We start from the raw sequence: 22182 nt of genomic DNA, 5'->3' as shown, positions 1-22182 counted from the left end.
CGACCAAATATAGACTGAGAAACAAGACCACACACTTTGTGCATTCGGAATCGAAGGCAGGGCGTCCCTCGCCGCATTTGCTACGATTGCCATTTGCTACTTCTGCAGAAGCGGCGGCGGCGGCGGCGACGACGACGACGACGAATATCGCGAGAGGCTCTGAGATATGTGAGAAATACATCTATAAAATGTAATTCAGACTGCCTCGTCCCACCTTATGCTGTACCGCTTTGGCAAATGCTTTATCTGCGCCATTCGCCTTAATCGCATCTGAGAGTAATTCTTAAAAAAACGCCTGTCGCTAATTGTTCGTCATCACAGGTACTGTTTGCTATACGGCCACGACGCGCAACTGATTTCCAAAATTCATCTTTCTCCTGTGAGGATGGAACTTACGACCCCTGGTTTATTAGACCAGTGCTCTACCACTGAGCTAAAGAGGCGCGGCCTAGCGGTACTCTTGGGTAATTCGTCCTTACGGTCGTCTGCATCATCAGACTTTAGCTGACAACACTTCATATTACCGGCTAATATTTGCAGCTATTTCGACAAATTACTGCTTGGCTACACATCTGACACGTAACCGATGTGCTCTCCAAACAACAACACTTGCATTTCAGAACATGTCTTTCACACATATCTACAAAATCACCTTCACCTTCAAATACAGTTTCCTTGCGACTGACAGAGACGTAGGCAAAGTTTAAAGTTGCTATTTCCATTAAATCTCGTTAATCAGAAAAACGGTAATTTACACCTGCAGCGGAACAAAATTCCGTTCCGCCCAGCGTCTGGCTCGAACCCACGACCCTGGGATTAAGAGTCTGACGCTCTACCGACTGAGCTAGCCGGCTACCTCGGTGAATACCTGCCAGGTAGCACGTCATACAGTACTCGTTTGGGTTGGGTGGTCCCATATAGAATCTCTCCATGATGCCTAATGTTTTCCTAACGTCACACTCGTCACGTACTTCACTTTTATGTCATAATCATTTCTGAGAGGTAAAGAAATTGCATGACAACATGCAGAGCTAGTGGCGTCAAAATTAACACACATACTTTATGTGACTGAAAAGCCGAACGAGTTACTTTCCGACGTTGTTTTAGATGTGCAAGTGATAGTCAGAACTCGCTGTGTCGGCACTCTGCCGACCATTTCGCTAGTTAACACCGGTCTTGTTGTGTGTGTTTCAAGCTCAAGAGCATCTCCAAGCAAAAAATGGTCAACAGCAACATTCAGACGGTTTCGTACTGCTCAATTGCTACATTAAAACGTTATGTTTCTTTTTCAGAACTGGAAAAATACAAGCGTGACAGCATTCGAACCTGTAATCTTCAGATCCGAAGTCCGACGCCTTATCCATAAGGCCACACGGTCACTGACGACCAACATTTACATGTATACGACTCATCTCGAAACGCTCACACCCCTGAGGATTTGTGTTTTTGTTCTACACAGCCGCTGCCCCTTGCTCTTTCCCACCCATTCGTTACATTCAACCTCTGACGAGACCGACCAAATATAGACTGAGAAACAAGACCACACACTTTGTGCATTCGGAATCGAAGGCAGGGCGTCCCTCGCCGCATTTGCTACGATTGCCATTTGCTACTTCTGCAGAAGCGGCGGCGGCGGCGGCGGCGGCGGCGGCGGCGGCGGCGACGACGACGAATATCGCGAGAGGCTCTGAGATATGTGAGAAATACATCTATAAAATGTAATTCAGACTGCCTCGTCCCACCTTATGCTGTACCGCTTTGGCAAATGCTTTATCTGCGCCATTCGCCTTAATCGCATCTGAGAGTAATTCTTAAAAAAACGCCTGTCGCTAATTGTTCGTCATCACAGGAACTGTTTGCTATACGGCCACGACGCGCAACTGATTTCCAAAATTCATCTTTCTCGTGTTAGGATGGAACTTACGACTCCTGGTTTATTAGACCAGTGCTCCACCACTGAGCTAAAGAGGCGCGGCCTAGCGGTACTCTTGGGTACTTCGTCCTTACGGTCGTCTGCATCATCAGACTTTAGCTGACAACACTTCATATTACCGGCTAATATTTGCAGCTATGGCGACAAATTACTGCTTGGCTACACATCTGACACGTAACCGATGTGCTCTCCAAACAACAACACTTGCATTTCAGAACATGTCTTTCACACATGTCTACAAAATCACCTTCACCTTCAAATACAGTTTCCTTGCGACTGACAGAGACGTAGGCAAAGTTTAAAGTTGCTATTTCCATTAAATCTCGTTAATCAGAAAAACGCTAATTTACACCTGCAGCGGAACAAAATTCCGTTCCGCCCAGCGTCTGGCTCGAACCCACGACCCTGGGATTAAGAGTCTGACGTTCTACCGACTGAGCTAGCCGGCAACCTCGGTGAATACCTGCCAGGTAGCACGTCACACAGTACTCGTTTGGGTTGGGTGGTCCCATACAGAATCTCTCCATGATGCCTAATGTTTTCCTAACGTCACACTCGTCACGTACTTCACTTTTATGTCATAATCATTTCTGAGAGGTAAAGAAATTGCATGACAACATGCAGAGCTAGTGGCGTCAAAATTAACACACATACTTTATGTGACTGAAAAGCCGAACGAGTTACTTTCCGACGTAGTTTTAGATGTGCAAGTGATAGTCAGAACTCGCTGTGTCGGCACTCTGCCGACCATTTCGCTAGTTAACACCGGTATTGTTGTGTGTGTTTCAAGCTCAAGAGCATCTCCAAGCAAAAAATGGTCAACAGCAACATTCAGACGGTTTCGTACTGCTCAATTGCTACATTAAAACGTTATGTTTCTTTTTCAGAACTGGAAAAATACAAGCGTGACAGCATTCGAACCTGTAATCTTCAGATCCAAAGTCCGACGCCTTATCTATTAGGCCACACGGTCACTGACGACCAACATTTACATGTATACGACTCATCTCGAAACGCTCACACCCCTGAGGATTTGTGTTTTTGTTCTACACAGCCGCTGCCCCTTGCTCTTTCCCACCCATTCGTTACATTCAACCTCTGACGAGACCGACCAAATATAGACTGAGAAACAAGACCACACACTTTGTGCATTCGGAATCGAAGGCAGGGCGTCCCTCGCTGCATTTGCTACGATTGCCATTTGCTACTTCTGCAGAAGCGGCGGCGGCGGCGGCGACGACGACGACGACGAATATCGCGAGAGGCTCTGAGATATGTGAGAAATACATCTATAAAATGTAATTCAGACTGCCTCGTCCCACCTTATGCTGTACCGCTTTGGCAAATGCTTTATCTGCGCCATTCGCCTTAATCGCATCTGAGAGTAATTCTTAAAAAAACGCCTGTCGCTAATTGTTCGTCATCACAGGTACTGTTTGCTATACGGCCACGACGCGCAACTGATTTCCAAAATTCATCTTTCTCCTGTGAGGATGGAACTTACGACCCCTGGTTTATTAGACCAGTGCTCTACCACTGAGCTAAAGAGGCGCGGCCTAGCGGTACTCTTGGGTACTTCGTCCTTACGGTCGTCTGCATCATCAGACTTTAGCTGACAACACTTCATATTACCGGCTAATATTTGCAGCTATTTCGACAAATTACTGCTTGGCTACACATCTGACACGTAACCGATGTGCTCTCCAAACAACAACACTTGCATTTCAGAACATGTCTTTCACACATATCTACAAAATCACCTTCACCTTCAAATACAGTTTCCTTGCGACTGACAGAGACGTAGGCAAAGTTTAAAGTTGCTATTTCCATTAAATCTCGTTAATCAGAAAAACGGTAATTTACACCTGCAGCGGAACAAAATTCCGTTCCGCCCAGCGTCTGGCTCGAACCCACGACCCTGGGATTAAGAGTCTGACGCTCTACCGACTGAGCTAGCCGGCTACCTCGGTGAATACCTGCCAGGTAGCACGTCATACAGTACTCGTTTGGGTTGGGTGGTCCCATATAGAATCTCTCCATGATGCCTAATGTTTTCCTAACGTCACACTCGTCACGTACTTCACTTTTATGTCATAATCATTTCTGAGAGGTAAAGAAATTGCATGACAACATGCAGAGCTAGTGGCGTCAAAATTAACACACATACTTTATGTGACTGAAAAGCCGAACGAGTTACTTTCCGACGTTGTTTTAGATGTGCAAGTGATAGTCAGAACTCGCTGTGTCGGCACTCTGCCGACCATTTCGCTAGTTAACACCGGTCTTGTTGTGTGTGTTTCAAGCTCAAGAGCATCTCCAAGCAAAAAATGGTCAACAGCAACATTCAGACGGTTTCGTACTGCTCAATTGCTACATTAAAACGTTATGTTTCTTTTTCAGAACTGGAAAAATACAAGCGTGACAGCATTCGAACCTGTAATCTTCAGATCCGAAGTCCGACGCCTTATCCATAAGGCCACACGGTCACTGACGACCAACATTTACATGTATACGACTCATCTCGAAACGCTCACACCCCTGAGGATTTGTGTTTTTGTTCTACACAGCCGCTGCCCCTTGCTCTTTCCCACCCATTCGTTACATTCAACCTCTGACGAGACCGACCAAATATAGACTGAGAAACAAGACCACACACTTTGTGCATTCGGAATCGAAGGCAGGGCGTCCCTCGCCGCATTTGCTACGATTGCCATTTGCTACTTCTGCAGAAGCGGCGGCGGCGGCGACGACGGCGAATATCGCGAGAGGCTCTGAGATATGTGAGAAATACATCTATAAAATGTAATTCAGACTGCCTCGTCCCACCTTATGCTGTACCGCTTTGGCAAATGCTTTATCTGCGCCATTCGCCTTAATCGCATCTGAGAGTAATTCTTAAAAAAACGCCTGTCGCTAATTGTTCGTCATCACAGGTACTGTTTGCTATACGGCCACGACGCGCAACTGATTTCCAAAATTCATCTTTCTCCTGTGAGGATGGAACTTACGACCCCTGGTTTATTAGACCAGTGCTCTACCACTGAGCTAAAGAGGCGCGGCCTAGCGGTACTCTTGGGTACTTCGTCCTTACGGTCGTCTGCATCATCAGACTTTAGCTGACAACACTTCATATTACCGGCTAATATTTGCAGCTATTTCGACAAATTACTGCTTGGCTACACATCTGACACGTAACCGATGTGCTCTCCAAACAACAACACTTGCATTTCAGAACATGTCTTTCACACATATCTACAAAATCACCTTCACCTTCAAATACAGTTTCCTTGCGACTGACAGAGACGTAGGCAAAGTTTAAAGTTGCTATTTCCATTAAATCTCGTTAATCAGAAAAACGGTAATTTACACCTGCAGCGGAACAAAATTCCGTTCCGCCCAGCGTCTGGCTCGAACCCACGACCCTGGGATTAAGAGTCTGACGCTCTACCGACTGAGCTAGCCGGCTACCTCGGTGAATACCTGCCAGGTAGCACGTCATACAGTACTCGTTTGGGTTGGGTGGTCCCATATAGAATCTCTCCATGATGCCTAATGTTTTCCTAACGTCACACTCGTCACGTACTTCACTTTTATGTCATAATCATTTCTGAGAGGTAAAGAAATTGCATGACAACATGCAGAGCTAGTGGCGTCAAAATTAACACACATACTTTATGTGACTGAAAAGCCGAACGAGTTACTTTCCGACGTAGTTTTAGATGTGCAAGTGATAGTCAGAACTCGCTGTGTCGGCACTCTGCCGACCATTTCGCTAGTTAACACCGGTATTGTTGTGTGTGTTTCAAGCTCAAGAGCATCTCCAAGCAAAAAATGGTCAACAGCAACATTCAGACGGTTTCGTACTGCTCAATTGCTACATTAAAACGTTATGTTTCTTTTTCAGAACTGGAAAAATACAAGCGTGACAGCATTCGAACCTGTAATCTTCAGATCCGAAGTCCGACGCCTTATCCATTAGGCCACACGGTCACTGACGACCAACATTTACATGTATACGACTCATCTCGAAACGCTCACACCCCTGAGGATTTGTGTTTTTGTTCTACACAGCCGCTGCCCCTTGCTCTTTCCCACCCATTCGTTACATTCAACCTCTGACGAGACCGACCAAATATAGACTGAGAAACAAGACCACACACTTTGTGCATTCGGAATCGAAGGCAGGGCGTCCCTCGCCGCATTTGCTACGATTGCCATTTGCTACTTCTGCAGAAGCGGCGGCGGCGGCGGCGACGACGACGACGACGACGAATATCGTGAGAGGCTCTGAGATATGTGAGAAATACATCTATAAAATGTAATTCAGACTGCCTCGTCCCACCTTATGCTGTACCGCTTTGGCAAATGCTTTATCTGCGCCATTCGCCTTAATCGCATCTGAGAGTAATTCTTAAAAAAACGCCTGTCGCTAATTGTTCGTCATCACAGGTACTGTTTGCTATACGGCCACGACGCGCAACTGATTTCCAAAATTCATCTTTCTCCTGTGAGGATGGAACTTACGACCCCTGGTTTATTAGACCAGTGCTCTACCACTGAGCTAAAGAGGCGCGGCCTAGCGGTACTCTTGGGTACTTCGTCCTTACGGTCGTCTGCATCATCAGACTTTAGCTGACAACACTTCATATTACCGGCTAATATTTGCAGCTATGGCGACAAATTACTGCTTGGCTACACATCTGACACGTAACCTATGTGCTCTCCAAACAACAACACTTGCATTTCAGAACATGTCTTTCACACATATCTACAAAATCACCTTCACCTTCAAATACAGTTTCCTTGCGACTGACAGAGACGTAGGCAAAGTTTAAAGTTGCTATTTCCATTAAATCTCGTTAATCAGAAAAACGGTAATTTACACCTGCAGCGGAACAAAATTCCGTTCCGCCCAGCGTCTGGCTCGAACCCACGACCCTGGGATTAAGAGTCTGACGCTCTACCGGCTGAGCTAGCCGGCTACCTCGCTGAATACCTGCCAGGTAGCACGTCATACAGTACTCGTTTGGGTTGGGTGGTCCCATATAGAATCTCTCCATGATGCCTAATGTTTTCCTAACGTCACACTCGTCACGTACTTCACTTTTATGTCATAATGATTTCTGAGAGGTAAAGAAATTGCATGACAACATGCAGAGTTAGTGGCGTCAAAATTAACACACATACTTTATGTGACTGAAAAGCCGAACGAGTTACTTTCCGACGTTGTTTTAGATGAGCAAGTTATAGTCAGAACTCGCTGTGTCGGCACTCTGCCGACCATTTCGCTAGTTAACACCGGTCTTGTTGTGTGTGTTTCAAGCTCAAGAGCATCTCCAAGCAAAAAATGGTCAACAGCAACATTCAGACGGTTTCGTACTGCTCAATTGCTACATTAAAACGTTATGTTTCTTTTTCAGAACTGGAAAAATACAAGCGTGACAGCATTCGAACCTGTAATCTTCAGATCCGAAGTCCGACGCCTTATCCATTAGGCCACACGGTCACTGACGACCAACATTTACATGTATACGACTCATCTCGAAACGCTCACACCCCTGAGGATTTGTGTTTTCGTTCTACACAGCCGCTGCCCCTTGCTCTTTCCCACCCATTCGTTACATTCAACCTCTGACGAGACCGACCAAATATAGACTGAGAAACAAGACCACACACTTTGTGCATTCGGAATCGAAGGCAGGGCGTCCCTCGCCGCATTTGCTACGATTGCCATTTGCTACTTCTGCAGAAGCGGCGGCGGCGGCGGCGGCGGCGGCGGCGAATATCGCGAGAGGCTCTGAGATATGTGAGAAATACAACTATAAAATGTAATTCAGACTGCCTCGTCCCACCTTATGCTGTACCGCTTTGGCAAATGCTTTATCTGCGCCATTCGCCTTAATCGCATCTGAGAGTAATTCTTAAAAAAACGCCTGTCGCTAATTGTTCGTCATCACAGGTACTGTTTGCTATACGGCCACGACGCGCAACTGATTTCCAAAATTCATGTTTCTCCTGTGAGGATGGAACTTACGACCCCTGGGTTATTAGACCAGTGCTCTACCACTGAGCTAAAGAGGCGCGGCCTAGCGGTACTCTTGGATACTTCGTCCTTACGGTCGTCTGCATCATCAGACTTTAGCTGACAACACTTCATATTACCGACTAATATTTGCAGCTATTTCGACAAATTACTGCTTGGCTACACATCTGACACGTAACCGATGTGCTCTCCAAACAACAACACTTGCATTTCAGAACATGTCTTTCACACATATCTACAAAATCACCTTCACCTTCAAATACAGTTTCCTTGCGACTGACAGAGACGTAGGCAAAGTTTAAAGTTGCTATTTCCATTAAATCTCGTTAATCAGAAAAACGGTAATTTACACCTGCAGCGGAACAAAATTCCGTTCCGCCTAGCGTCTGGCTCGAACCCACGACACTGGGATTAAGAGTCTGACGCTCTACCGACTGAGCTAGCCGGCTACCTCGGTGAATACCTGCCAGGTAGCACGTCATACAGTACTCGTTTGGGTTGGGTGGTCCCATATAGAATCTCTCCATGACGCCTAATGTTTTCCTAACGTCACACTCGTCACGTACTTCACTTTTATGTCATAATCATTTCTGAGAGGTAAAGAAATTGCATGACAACATGCAGAGCTAGTGGCGTCAAAATTAACACACATACTTTATGTGACTGAAAAGCCGAACGAGTTACTTTCCGACGTTGTTTTAGATGAGCAAGTTATAGTCAGAACTCGCTGTGTCGGCACTCTGCCGACCATTTCGCTAGTTAACACCGGTCTTGTTGTGTGTGTTTCAAGCTCAAGAGCATCTCCAAGCAAAAAATGGTCAACAGCAACATTCAGACGGTTTCGTACTGCTCAATTGCTACATTAAAACGTTATGTTTCTTTTTCAGAACTGGAAAAATACAAGCGTGACAGCATTTGAACCTGTAATCTTCAGATCCGAAGTCCGACGCCTTATCCATTAGGCCACACGGTCACTGACGACCAACATTTACATGTATACGACTCATCTCGAAACGCTCACACCCCTGAGGATTTGTGTTTTCGTTCTACACAGCCGCTGCCCCTTGCTCTTTCCCACCCATTCGTTACATTCAACCTCTGACGAGACCGACCAAATATAGACTGAGAAACAAGACCACACACTTTGTGCATTCGGAATCGAAGGCAGGGCGTCCCTCGCCGCATTTGCTACGATTGCCATTTGCTACTTCTGCAGAAGCAGCGGCGGCGGCGGCGGCGGCGAATATCGCGAGAGGCTCTGAGATATGTGAGAAATACATCTATAAAATGTAATTCAGACTGCCTCGTCCCACCTTATGCTGCACCGCTTTGGCAAATGCTTTATCTGCGCCATTCGCCTTAATCGCATCTGAGAGTAATTCTTAAAAAAACGCCTGTCGCTAATTGTTCGTCATCACAGGTACTGTTTTCTATACGGCCACGACGCGCAACTGATTTCCAAAATTCATCTTTCTCCTGTGAGGATGGAACTTACGACCCCTGGTTTATTAGACCAGTGCTCTACCACTGAGCTAAAGAGGCGCGGCCTAGCGGTACTCTTGGGTACTTCGTCCTTACGGTCGTCTGCATCATCAGACTTTAGCTGACAACACTTCATATTGCCGGCTAATATTTGCAGCTATTTCGAGAAATTACTGCTTGGCTACACATCTGACACGTAACCGATGTGCTCTCCCAACAACAACACTTGCATTTCAGAACATGTCTTTCACACATATCTACAAAATCACCTTCACCTTCAAATACAGTTTCCTTGCGACTGACAGAGACGTAGGCAAAGTTTAAAGTTGCTATTTCCATTAAATCTCGTTAATCAGAAAAACGCTAATTTACACCTGCAGCGGAACAAAATTCCGTTACGCCCAGCGTCTGGCTCGAACCCACGACCCTGGGATTAAGAGTCTGACGCTCTACCGACTGAGCTAGCCGGCTACCTCGGTGAATACCTGCCTGGTAGCACGTCATACAGTACTCGTTTGGGTTGGGTGGTCCCATATAGAATCTCTCCATGATGCCTAATGTTTTCCTAACGTCACACTCGTCACGTACTTCACTTTTATGTCATAATCATTTCTGAGAGGTAAAGAAATTGCATGACAACATGCAGAGCTAGTGGCGTCAAAATTAACACACATACTTTATGTGACTGAAAAGCCGAACGAGTTACTTTCCGACGTTGTTTTAGATGTGCAAGTGATAGTCAGAACTCGCTGTGTCAACACTCTGCCGACCATTTCGCTAGTTAACACCGGTCTTGTTGTGTGTGTTTCAAGCTCAAGAGCATCTCCAAGCAAAAAATGGTCAACAGCAACATTCAGACGGTTTCGTACTGCTCAATTGCTACATTAAAACGTTATGTTTCTTTTTCAGAACTGGAAAAATACAAGCGTGACAGCATTCGAACCTGTAATCTTCAGATCCGAAGTCCGACGCCTTATCCATTAGGCCACACGGTCACTGACGACCAACATTTACATGTATACGACTCATCTCGAAACGCTCACACCCCTGAGGATTTGTGTTTTCGTTCTACACAGCCGCTGCCCCTTGCTCTTTCCCACCCATTCGTTACATTCAACCTCTGACGAGACCGACCAAATATAGACTGAGAAACAAGACCACACACTTTGTGCATTCGGAATCGAAGGCAGGGCGTCCCTCGCCGCATTTGCTACGATTGCCATTTGCTACTTCTGCAGAAGCAGCGGCGGCGGCGGCGGCGGCGAATATCGCGAGAGGCTCTGAGATATGTGAGAAATACATCTATAAAATGTAATTCAGACTGCCTCGTCCCACCTTATGCTGCACCGCTTTGGCAAATGCTTTATCTGCGCCATTCGCCTTAATCGCATCTGAGAGTAATTCTTAAAAAAACGCCTGTCGCTAATTGTTCGTCATCACAGGTACTGTTTTCTATACGGCCACGACGCGCAACTGATTTCCAAAATTCATCTTTCTCCTGTGAGGATGTAACTTACGACCCCTGGTTTATTAGACCAGTGCTCTACCACTGAGCTAAAGAGGCGCGGCCTAGCGGTACTCTTGGGTACTTCGTCCTTACGGTCGTCTGCATCATCAGACTTTAGCTGACAACACTTCATATTACCGGCTAATATTTGCAGCTATTTCGACAAATTACTGCTTGGCTACACATCTGACACGTAACCGATGTGCTCTCCAAACAACAACACTTGCATTTCAGAACATGTCTTTCACACATATCTACAAAATCACCTTCACCTTCAAATACAGTTTCCTTGCGACTGACAGAGACGTAGGCAAAGTTTAAAGTTGCTATTTCCATTAAATCTCGTTAATCAGAAAAACGGTAATTTACACCTGCAGCGGAACAAAATTCCGTTCCGCCCAGCGTCTGGCTCGAACCCACGACCCTGGGATTAAGAGTCTGACGCTCTACCGACTGAGCTAGCCGGCTACCTCGGTGAATACCTGCCAGGTAGCACGTCATACAGTACTCGTTTGGGTTGGGTGGTCCCATATAGAATCTCTCCATGATGCCTAATGTTTTCCTAACGTCACACTCGTCACGTACTTCACTTTTATGTCATAATCATTTCTGAGAGGTAAAGAAATTGCATGACAACATGCAGAGCTAGTGGCGTCAAAATTAACACACATACTTTATGTGACTGAAAAACCGAACGAGTTACTTTCCGACGTTGTTTTAGATGTGCAAGTGATAGTCAGAACTCGCTGTGTCGGCACTCTGCCGGCCATTTCGCTAGTTAACACCGGTCTTGTTGTGTGTGTTTCAAGCTCAAGAGCATCTCCAAGCAAAAAATGGTCAACAGCAACATTCAGACGGTTTCGTACTGCTCAATTGCTACATTAAAACGTTATGTTTCTTTTTCAGAACTGGAAAAATACAAGCGTGACAGCATTCGAACCTGTAATCTTCAGATCCGAAGTCCGACACCTTATCCATTAGGCCACACGGTCACTGACGACCAACATTTACATGTATACGACTCATCTCGAAACGCTCACACCCCTGAGGATTTGTGTTTTCGTTCTACACAGCCGCTGCCCCTTGCTCTTTCCAACCCATTCGTTACATTCAACCTCTGACGAGACCGACCAAATATAGACTGAGAAACAAGACCACACACTTTGTGCATTCGGAATCGAAGGCAGGGCGTCCCTCGCCGCATTTGCTACGATTGCCATTTGCTACTTCTGCAGAAGCGGCGGCGGCGGCGACGACGACGAATATCGCGAGAGGCTCTGAGATATGTGAGAAATACATCTATAAAAGGTAATTCAGACTGCCTCGTCCCGCCTTATGCTGTACAGCTTTGGCAAATGCTTTATCTGCGCCATTCGCCTGAATCGCATCTGAGAGTAATTCTTAAAAAAACGCCTGTCGCTAATTGTTCGTCATCACAGGTACTGTTTGCTATGCGGCCACGACGCGCAACTGATTTCCAAAATTCATCTTTCTCCTGTGAGGATGGAACTTACGACCCCTGGTTTATTAGACCAGTGCTCTACCACTGAGCTAAAGAGGCGCGGCCTAGCGGTACTCTTGGGTACTTCGTCCTTACGGTCGTCTGCATCATCAGACTTTAGCTGACAACACTTCATATTACCGGCTAATATTTGCAGCTATTTCGACAAATTACTGCTTGGCTACACATCTGACACGTAACCGATGTGCTCTCCAAACAACAACACTTGCATTTCAGAACATGTCTTTCACACATATCTACAAAATCACCTTCACCTTCAAATACAGTTTCCTTGCGACTGACAGAGACGTAGGCAAAGTTTAAAGTTGCTATTTCCATTAAATCTCGTTAATCAGAAAAACGGTAATTTACACCTGCAGCGGAACAAAATTCCGTTCCGCCCAGCGTCTGGCTCGAACCCAAGACCCTGGGATTAAAAGTCTGACGCTCTACCGGCTGAGCTAGCCGGCTACCTCGCTGAATACCTGCCAGGTAGCACGTCATACAGTACTCGTTTGGGTTGGGTGGTCCCATATAGAATCTCTCCATGATGCCTAATGTTTTCCTAACGTCACACTCGTCACGTACTTCACTTTTATGTCATAATCATTTCTGAGAGGTAAAGAAATTGCATGACAACATGCAGAGCTAGTGGCGTCAAAATTAACACACATACTTTATGTGACTGAAAAGCCGAACGAGTTACTTTCCGACGTTGTTTTAGATGTGCAAGTGATAGTCAGAACTCGCTGTGTCGGCACTCTGCCGACCATTTCGCTAGTTAACACCGGTCTTGTTGTGTGTGTTTCAAGCTCAAGAGCATCTCCAAGCAAAAAATGGTCAACAGCAACATTCAGACGGTTTCGTACTGCTCAATTGTTACATTAAAACGTTATGTTTCTTTTTCAGAACTGGAAAAATACAAGCGTGACAGCATTCGAACCTGTAATCTTCAGATCCGAAGTCCGACGCCTTATCCATTAGGCCACACGGTCACTGACGACCAACATTTACATGTATACGACTCATCTCGAAACGCTCACACCCCTGAGGATTTGTGTTTTCGTTCTACACAGCCGCTGCCCCTTGCTCTTTCCCACCCATTCGTTACATTCAACCTCTGACGAGACCGACCAAATATAGACTGAGAAACAAGACCACACACTTTGTGCATTCGGAATCGAAGGCAGGGCGTCCCTCGCCGCATTTGCTACGATTGCCATTTGCTACTTCTGCAGAAGCAGCGGCGGCGGCGGCGGCGGCGAATATCGCGAGAGGCTCTGAGATATGTGAGAAATACATCTATAAAATGTAATTCAGACTGCCTCGTCCCACCTTATGCTGCACCGCTTTGGCAAATGCTTTATCTGCGCCATTCGCCTTAATCGCATCTGAGAGTAATTCTTAAAAAAACGCCTGTCGCTAATTGTTCGTCATCACAGGTACTGTTTTCTATACGGCCACGACGCGCAACTGATTTCCAAAATTCATCTTTCTCCTGTGAGGATGTAACTTACGACCCCTGGTTTATTAGACCAGTGCTCTACCACTGAGCTAAAGAGGCGCGGCCTAGCGGTACTCTTGGGTACTTCGTCCTTACGGTCGTCTGCATCATCAGACTTTAGCTGACAACACTTCATATTACCGGCTAATATTTGCAGCTATTTCGACAAATTACTGCTTGGCTACACATCTGACACGTAACCGATGTGCTCTCCAAACAACAACACTTGCATTTCAGAACATGTCTTTCACACATATCTACAAAATCACCTTCACCTTCAAATACAGTTTCCTTGCGACTGACAGAGACGTAGGCAAAGTTTAAAGTTGCTATTTCCATTAAATCTCGTTAATCAGAAAAACGGTAATTTACACCTGCAGCGGAACAAAATTCCGTTCCGCCCAGCGTCTGGCTCGAACCCACGACCCTGGGATTAAGAGTCTGACGCTCTACCGACTGAGCTAGCCGGCTACCTCGGTGAATACCTGCCAGGTAGCACGTCATACAGTACTCGTTTGGGTTGGGTGGTCCCATATAGAATCTCTCCATGATGCCTAATGTTTTCCTAACGTCACACTCGTCACGTACTTCACTTTTATGTCATAATCATTTCTGAGAGGTAAAGAAATTGCATGACAACATGCAGAGCTAGTGGCGTCAAAATTAACACACATACTTTATGTGACTGAAAAACCGAACGAGTTACTTTCCGACGTTGTTTTAGATGTGCAAGTGATAGTCAGAACTCGCTGTGTCGGCACTCTGCCGGCCATTTCGCTAGTTAACACCGGTCTTGTTGTGTGTGTTTCAAGCTCAAGAGCATCTCCAAGCAAAAAATGGTCAACAGCAACATTCAGACGGTTTCGTACTGCTCAATTGCTACATTAAAACGTTATGTTTCTTTTTCAGAACTGGAAAAATACAAGCGTGACAGCATTCGAACCTGTAATCTTCAGATCCGAAGTCCGACACCTTATCCATTAGGCCACACGGTCACTGACGACCAACATTTACATGTATACGACTCATCTCGAAACGCTCACACCCCTGAGGATTTGTGTTTTCGTTCTACACAGCCGCTGCCCCTTGCTCTTTCCAACCCATTCGTTACATTCAACCTCTGACGAGACCGACCAAATATAGACTGAGAAACAAGACCACACACTTTGTGCATTCGGAATCGAAGGCAGGGCGTCCCTCGCCGCATTTGCTACGATTGCCATTTGCTACTTCTGCAGAAGCGGCGGCGGCGGCGACGACGACGAATATCGCGAGAGGCTCTGAGATATGTGAGAAATACATCTATAAAAGGTAATTCAGACTGCCTCGTCCCGCCTTATGCTGTACAGCTTTGGCAAATGCTTTATCTGCGCCATTCGCCTGAATCGCATCTGAGAGTAATTCTTAAAAAAACGCCTGTCGCTAATTGTTCGTCATCACAGGTACTGTTTGCTATGCGGCCACGACGCGCAACTGATTTCCAAAATTCATCTTTCTCCTGTGAGGATGGAACTTACGACCCCTGGTTTATTAGACCAGTGCTCTACCACTGAGCTAAAGAGGCGCGGCCTAGCGGTACTCTTGGGTACTTCGTCCTTACGGTCGTCTGCATCATCAGACTTTAGCTGACAACACTTCATATTACCGGCTAATATTTGCAGCTATTTCGACAAATTACTGCTTGGCTACACATCTGACACGTAACCGATGTGCTCTCCAAACAACAACACTTGCATTTCAGAACATGTCTTTCACACATATCTACAAAATCACCTTCACCTTCAAATACAGTTTCCTTGCGACTGACAGAGACGTAGGCAAAGTTTAAAGTTGCTATTTCCATTAAATCTCGTTAATCAGAAAAACGGTAATTTACACCTGCAGCGGAACAAAATTCCGTTCCGCCCAGCGTCTGGCTCGAACCCAAGACCCTGGGATTAAAAGTCTGACGCTCTACCGGCTGAGCTAGCCGGCTACCTCGCTGAATACCTGCCAGGTAGCACGTCATACAGTACTCGTTTGGGTTGGGTGGTCCCATATAGAATCTCTCCATGATGCCTAATGTTTTCCTAACGTCACACTCGTCACGTACTTCACTTTTATGTCATAATCATTTCTGAGAGGTAAAGAAATTGCATGACAACATGCAGAACTAGTGGCGTCAAAATTAACACACATACTTTATGTGACTGAAAAGCCGAACGAGTTACTTTCCGACGTTGTTTTAGATGTGCAAGTGATAGTCAGAACTCGCTGTGTCGGCACTCTGCCGACCATTTCGCTAGTTAACACCGGTCTTGTTGTGTGTGTTTCAAGCTCAAGAGCATCTCCAAGCAAAAAATGGTCAACAGCAACATTCAGACGGTTTCGTACTGCTCAATTGTTACATTAAAACGTTATGTTTCTTTTTCAGAACTGGAAAAATACAAGCGTGACAGCATTCGAACCTGTAATCTTCAGATCCGAAGTCCGACGCCTTATCCATTAGGCCACACGGTCACTGACGACCAACATTTACATGTATACGAATCATCTCGAAACGCTCACACCCCTGAGGATTTGTGTTTTTGTTCTACACAGCCGCTGCCCCTTGCTCTTTCCCACCCATTCGTTACATTCAACCTCTGACGAGACCGACCAAATATAGACTGAGAAACAAGACCACACACTTTGTGCATTCGGAATCGAAGGCAGGGCGTCCCTCGCCGCATTTGCTACGATTGCCATTTGCTACTTCTGCAGAAGCGGCGGCGGCGGCGGCGACGACGACGACGACGACGAATATCGCGAGAGGCTCTGAGATATGTGAGAAATACATCTATAAAATGTAATTCAGACTGCCTCGTCCCACCTTCTGCTGTACCGCTTTGGCAAATGCTTTATCTGCGCCATTCGCCTTAATCGCATCTGAGAGTAATTCTTAAAAAAACGCCTGTCGCTAATTGTTCGTCATCACAGGTACTGTTTGCTATACGGCCACGACGCGCAACTGATTTCCAAAATTCATCTTTCTCCTTTGAGGATGGAACTTACGACCCCTGGTTTATTAGACCAGTGCTCTACCACTGAGCTAAAGAGGCGCGGCCTAGCGGTACTCTTGGGTACTTCGTCCTTACGGTCGTCTGCATCATCAGACTTTAGCTGACAACACTTCATATTACCGGCTAATATTAGCAGCTATTTCGACAAATTACTGCTTGGCTACACATATGACACGTAACCGATGTGCTCTCCAAACAACAACACTTGCATTTCAGAACATGTCTTTCACACATATCTACAAAATCACCTTCACCTTCAAATACAGTTTCCTTGCGACTGACAGAGACGTAGGCAAAGTTTAAAGTTGCTATTTCCATTAAATCTCGTTAATCAGAAAAACGGTAATTTACACCTGCAGCGGAACAAAATTCCGTTCCGCCCAGCGTCTGGCTCGAACCCACGACCCTGGGATTAAGAGTCTGACGCTCTACCGACTGAGCTTGCCGGCTACCTCAGTGAATACGTGCCAGGTAGCACGTCACACAGTACTCGTTTGGGTTGGGTGGTCCCATACAGAATCTCTCCATGATGCCTAATGTTTTCCTAACGTCACACTCGTCACGTACTTCACTTTTATGTCATAATCATTTCTGAGAGGTAAAGAAATTGCATGACAACATGCAGAGCTAGTGGCGTCAAAATTAACACACATACTTTATGTGACTGAAAAGCCGAACGAGTTACTTTCCGACGTTGTTTTAGATGTGCAAGTGATAGTCAGAACTCGCTGTGTCGGCACTCTGCCGACCATTTCGCTAGTTAACACCGGTCTTGTTGTGTGTGTTTCAAGCTCAAGAGCATCTCCAAGCAAAAAATGGTCAACAGCAACATTCAGACGGTTTCGTACTGCTCAATTGCTACATTAAAGCGTTATGTTTCTTTTTCAGAACTGAAAAATGCAAGCGTGACAGCATTCGAACCTGTAATCTTCAGATCCGAAGTCCGACGCCTTATCCATTAGGCCACACGGTCACTGACGACCAACATTTACATGTATACGTCTCATCTCGAAACGCTCACACCCCTGAGGATTTGTGTTTTCGTTCTACACAGCCTCTGCCCCTTGCTCTTTCCCACCCATTCGTTACATTCAACCTCTGACGAGACCGACCAAATATAGACTGAGAAACAAGACCACACACTTTGTGCATTCGGAATCGAAGGCAGGGCGTCCCTCGCCGCATTTGCTACGATTGCCATTTGCTACTTCTGCAGAAGCGGCGGCGGCGGCGGCGACGACGACGACGACGACGACGAATATCGCGAGAGGCTCTGAGATATGTGAGAAATACATCTATAAAATGTAATTCAGACTGCCTCGTCCCACCTTATGCTGTACCGCTTTGGCAAATGCTTTATCTGCGCCATTCCCCTTAATCGCATCTGAGAGTAATTCTTAAAAAAACGCCTGTCGCTAATTGTTCGTCATCACAGGTACTGTTTGCTATACGGCCACGACGCGCAACTGATTTCCAAAATTCATGTTTCTCCTGTGAGGATGGAACTTACGACCCCTGGGTTATTAGACCAGTGCTCTACCACTGAGCTAAAGAGGCGCGGCCTAGCGGTACTCTTGGGTACTTCGTCCTTACGGTCGTCTGCATCATCAGACTTTAGCTGACAACACTTCATATTACCGGCAAATATTTGCAGCTATTTCGACAAATTACTGCTTGGCTACACATCTGACACGTAACCGATGTGCTCTCCAAACAACAACACTTGCATTTCAGAACATGTCTTTCACACATATCTACAAAATCACCTTCACCTTCAAATACAGTTTCCTTGCGACTGACAGAGACGTAGGCAAAGTTTAAAGTTGCTATTTCCATTAAATCTCGTTAATCAGAAAAACGGTAATTTACACCTGCAGCGGAACAAAATTCCGTTCCGCCCAGCGTCTGGCTCGAAACCACGACCCTGGGATTAAGAGTCTGACGCTCTACCGACTGAGCTAGCCGGCTACCTCGGTGAATACCTGCCTGGTAGCACGTCATACAGTACTCGTTTGGGTTGGGTGGTCCCATATAGAATCTCTCCATGATGCCTAATGTTTTCCTAACGTCACACTCGTCACGTACTTCACTTTTATGTCATAATCATTTGTGAGAGGTAAAGAAATTGCATGACAACATGCAGAGCTAGTGGCGTCAAAATTAACACACATACTTTATGTGACTGAAAAGCCGAACGAGTTACTTTCCGACGTTGTTTTAGATGTGCAAGTGATAGTCAGAACTCGCTGTGTCGGCACTCTGCCGACCATTTCGCTAGTTAACACCGGTCTTGTTGTGTGTGTTTCAAGCTCAAGAGCATCTCCAAGCAAAAAATGGTCAACAGCAACATTCAGACGGTTTCGTACTGCTCAATTGCTACATTAAAACGTTATGTTTCTTTTTCAGAACTGGAAAAATACAAGCGTGACAGCATTCGAACCTGTAATCTTCAGATCCGAAGTCCGACGACTTGTCCATTAGGCCACACGGTCACAGACGACCAACATTTACATGTATACGACTCATCTCGAAACGCTCACACCCCTGAGGATTTGTGTTTTCGTTCTACACAGCCGCTGCCCCTTGCTCTTTCCCACCCATTCGTTACATTCAACCTCTGACGAGACCGACCAAATATAGACTGAGAAACAAGACCACACACTTTGTGCATTCGGAATCGAAGGCAGGGCGTCCCTCGCCGCATTTGCTACGATTGCCATTTGCTACTTCTGCAGAAGCGGCGGCGGCGGCGGCGACGACGACGACGACGACGACGAATATCGCGAGAGGCTCTGAGATATGTGAGAAATACATCTATAAAATGTAATTCAGACTGCCTCGTCCCACCTTATGCTGTACCGCTTTGGCAAATGCTTTATCTGCGCCATTCCCCTTAATCGCATCTGAGAGTAATTCTTAAAAAAACGCCTGTCGCTAATTGTTCGTCATCACAGGTACTGTTTGCTATACGGCCACGACGCGCAACTGATTTCCAAAATTCATCTTTCTCCTGTGAGGATGGAACTTACGACCCCTGGTTTATTAGACCAGTGCTCTACCACTGAGCTAAAGAGGCGCGGCCTAGCGGTACTCTTGGGTACTTCGTCCTTACGGTCGTCTGCATCATCACACTTTAGCTGACAACACTTCATATTACCGGCTAATATTTGCAGCTATTTCGACAAATTACTGCTTGGCTACACATCTGACACGTAACCGATGTGCTCTCCAAACAACAACACTTGCATTTCAGAACATGTCTTTCACACATATCTACAAAATCACCTTCACCTTCAAATACAGTTTCCTTGCGACTGACAGAGACGTAGGCAAAGTTTAAAGTTGCTATTTCCATTAAATCTCGTTAATCAGAAAAACGCTAATTTACACCTGCAGCGGAACAAAATTCCGTTACGCCCAGCGTCTGGCTCGAACCCACGACCCTGGGATTAAGAGTCTGACGCTCTACCGACTGAGCTAGCCGGCTACCTCGATGAAAACCTGCCAGGTAGCACGTCACACAGTACTCGTTTGGGTTGGGTGGTCCCATACGGAATCTCTCCATGATGCCTAATGTTTTCCTAACGTCACACTCGTCACGTACTTCACTTTTATGTCATAATCATTTCTGAGAGGTAAAGAAATTGCATGACAACATGCAGAGCTAGTGGCGTCAAAATTAACACACATACTTTATGTGACTGAAAAGCCGAACGAGTTACTTTCCGACGTTGTTTTAGATGTGCAAGTGATAGTCAGAACTCGCTGTGTCGGCACTCTGCCGACCATTTCGCTAGTTAACACCGGTCTTGTTGTGTGAGTTTCAAGCTCAAGAGCATCTCCAAGCAAAAAATGGTCAACAGCAACATTCAGACGGTTTCGTACTGCTCAATTGCTACATTAAAGCGTTATGTTTCTTTTTCAGAACTGGAAAAATACAAGCGTGACAGCATTCGAACCTGTAATCTTCAGATCCGAAGTCCGACGCCTTATCCATTAGGCCACACGGTCACTGACGACCAACATTTACATGTATACGACTAATCTCGAAACGCTCACACCCCTGAGGATTTGTGTTTTCGTTCTACACAGCCGCGGCCCCTTGCTCTTTCCCACCCATTCGTTACATTCAACCTCTGACGAGACCGACCAAATATAGACTGAGAAACAAGACCACACACTTTGTGCATTCGGAATCGAAGGCAGGGCGTCCCTCGCCGCATTTGCTACGATTGCCATTTGCTACTTCTGCAGAAGCGGCGGCGGCGGCGGCGACGACGACGACGACGAATATCGCGAGAGGCTCTGAGATATGTGAGAAATACATCTATAAAATGTAATTCAGACTGCCTCGTCCCACCTTATGCTGTACCGCTTTGGCAAATGCTTTATCTGCGCCATTCGCCTTAATCGCATCTGAGAGTAATTCTTAAAAAAACGCCTGTCGCTAATTGTTCGTCATCACAGGTACTGTTTGCTATACGGCCACGACGCGCAACTGATTTCCAAAATTCATCTTTCTCCTGTGAGGATGGAACTTACGACCCCTGGTTTATTAGACCAGTGTTCTACCACTGAGCTAAAGAGGCGCGGCCTAGCGGTACTCTTGGGTACTTCGTCCTTACGGTCGTCTGCATCATCAGACTTTAGCTGACAACACTTCATATTACCGGCTAATATTTGCAGCTATTTCGACAAATTACTGCTTGGCTACACATCTGACACGTAACCGATGTGCTCTCCAAACAACAACACTTGCATTTCAGAACATGTCTTTCACACATATCTACAAAATCACCTTCACCTTCAAATACAGTTTCCTTGCGACTGACAGAGACGTAGGCAAAGTTTAAAGTTGCTATTTCCATTAAATCTCGTTAATCAGAAAAACGGTAATTTACACCTGCAGCGGAACAAAATTCCGTTCCGCCCAGCGTCTGGCTCGAACCCACGACCCTGGGATTAAGAGTCTGACACTCTACCGACTGAGCTAGCCGGCTACCTCGGTGAAAACCTGCCAGGTGGCACGTCACACAGTACTCGTTTGGGTTGGGTGGTCCCATACGGAATCTCTCCATGATGCCTAATGTTTTCCTAACGTCACACTCGTCACGTACTTCACTTTTATGTCATAGTCATTTCTGAGAGGTAAAGAAATTGCATGACAACAT

The sequence above is a fragment of the Schistocerca gregaria genome, chromosome 6 (assembly GCF_023897955.1).
Source record: "Schistocerca gregaria isolate iqSchGreg1 chromosome 6, iqSchGreg1.2, whole genome shotgun sequence".
NCBI lineage: Eukaryota > Metazoa > Arthropoda > Insecta > Orthoptera > Acrididae > Schistocerca > Schistocerca gregaria.
This window is presented reverse-complemented; position numbering follows the sequence as displayed.